The sequence below is a fragment of the Aptenodytes forsteri genome, unplaced genomic scaffold, assembly GCF_000699145.1.
Source record: "Aptenodytes forsteri isolate BGI_AS27 unplaced genomic scaffold, ASM69914v1 Scaffold115, whole genome shotgun sequence".
Classification (NCBI taxonomy): domain Eukaryota; kingdom Metazoa; phylum Chordata; class Aves; order Sphenisciformes; family Spheniscidae; genus Aptenodytes; species Aptenodytes forsteri.
In genome coordinates this window covers 1,721,688-1,723,548 of record NW_008795319.1, presented here as the reverse complement: position 1 = coordinate 1,723,548, position 1,861 = coordinate 1,721,688, and positions in this window count along the sequence as shown.

Genomic DNA, 1,861 nt, shown 5'->3' with positions numbered 1-1,861 from the left:
CTTGTTGAATCTCATACAGTTGGCCTGGGCCCATCGATCCAGCCTGTCCAGGTCCCTCTGCAGAGCCTTCCTACCCTCGAGCAGATCAACACTCCCGCCCAACTTGGAGGAGGAGCCTCACGTTTGCAAGCCCTGGTCCTCATGGGGGACTTCAACCACCCAGGTATTTGCTGGAGGGACAACACAGCAAGGCATAGGCAATCCAGCAGGTTCCTGGAGTGCACTGATAACTTCCTCTTCCAAGTCATAAAGGAGCCAACAAGGACCAATGAAGAGCAGTGCTTTGCTGGACCTCATACCAACAAGGGGTTTGTTGGGAATGTGAAGCTCAAAGGCAGCCTCGACATGGTGGAGCTCAGGATCCTGAGGGGAGGGAGGAGTGTAAAAAGCAGGCTTACAACCCTGGACTTCAGGAGAGTGAACTTAGGCCTCTTCAAAGATCTGCTTGGAAGAGTTCCATGGGATAAGGCCCTGGAGGGAAGAGGGGCCTTAAGCTGGTTAATATTTAAGGATCACCTCTTCCAAGCTCAAGAGCTGTTCATCCCAGTGAATAGGAAGTCAGGCAAAAATGCCAGGCCTGTGTAGATGAATAAGGAGCCCCTGGTCAAACTCAAGTACAAAGAGGAAGCATACCAAGGGTGGAAGCAAGGATGGGTAACCTGGGAGGAATACAGAAACATTGTCCAAGCATATAGGGATGAAGTCAGGAAAGTTAAAGCCCAGCTGGAACTGGATCTAGCCAGGGATGTCAAAGACAACAAGAAGGGCTTCTGTAAGTACATAGGTGACAAAAGGAAGACTAGGTAAAATGTGGGCCCATTGCTAAATGAAATGGGTGACCTGGTGACACAGGACATGGAAAAGGCTGAGTTACTGAATGCCTTCTTTGCCTCAGTCTTTACTAGCAAGACCAGCCTTCAGGAATCCCAGGTCCCAGAGATCAGGGGGAAAGGCTGGACCAAGGAAGATGTACCTTTGGTGGAAGAGGATCAGGTCAGGGGATACTTAAGCAAATTGGACGTATGTAAGTCCATGGGCCCTGATGGGATGCACCCACGAGTGCTGAGGGAGCTGGCAGATGTCATTGCGAGGCCACTCTCGATAATCTTTGATCCATCATGGTGGCTAGGAGAGGTGCCTGAGGACTGGAGGAAAGCAAATGTCACCTCCATCTTCAAGAAGGGCAAGAAGGAGGATGCATGGAACTACAGGCTGATCAGCCTCACCCTGATCCCTGGTAAGGTGATGGGTCAGCTAATCCTGGAAACCATTTCCAGGTACTTCAGTGACAACAAAATCATCAGTTGTCAGTATGGCATTACCAAGGGGAAGTCATGCTTGACCAACTTGATAAACTTCTATAATAAAGTGACTGGCATGGTAGAAGAAGGGAGAGCAATGGGCAGTCTATCTGGACTTCACTAAGGCCCTTGGCACCGTCTCCTGTAAGATCCTCACAGAGAAGCTGTTGATGTCTGGGCTGGATAAGCAGACAGGTGCACTGAAAACTGGAGGACTGAAAACTGGAGGACTGAAAACGCACAGCGACGCAGGCTCAGCGCCCAGCCGCCAGCCGGAACGGCTACCCCGCTGCGGCCCCCCCCGCCGCCTCTGCGCGGCGCTAACGGCCGGGCCTGCGCACCCTCTTCGCGGAGAGGCGATTTTCCCGCCTTCCTCCCCCTCCACTGTCAGCCCCAATGGCCGCCGCCCTCCTCCTCCCCCGGAAGCGGCGTGTGGGTTTTCCTCCTTTGAACAGGAACTCTGTGCAACGCAATTGAAGGCGGAAGAGGGGAGGCAGGAAGTTACTGAAGGAAAGAGCCCCTAAACACTGCCGCGGGGGGGCTGCGTCATGGCGTTGTCG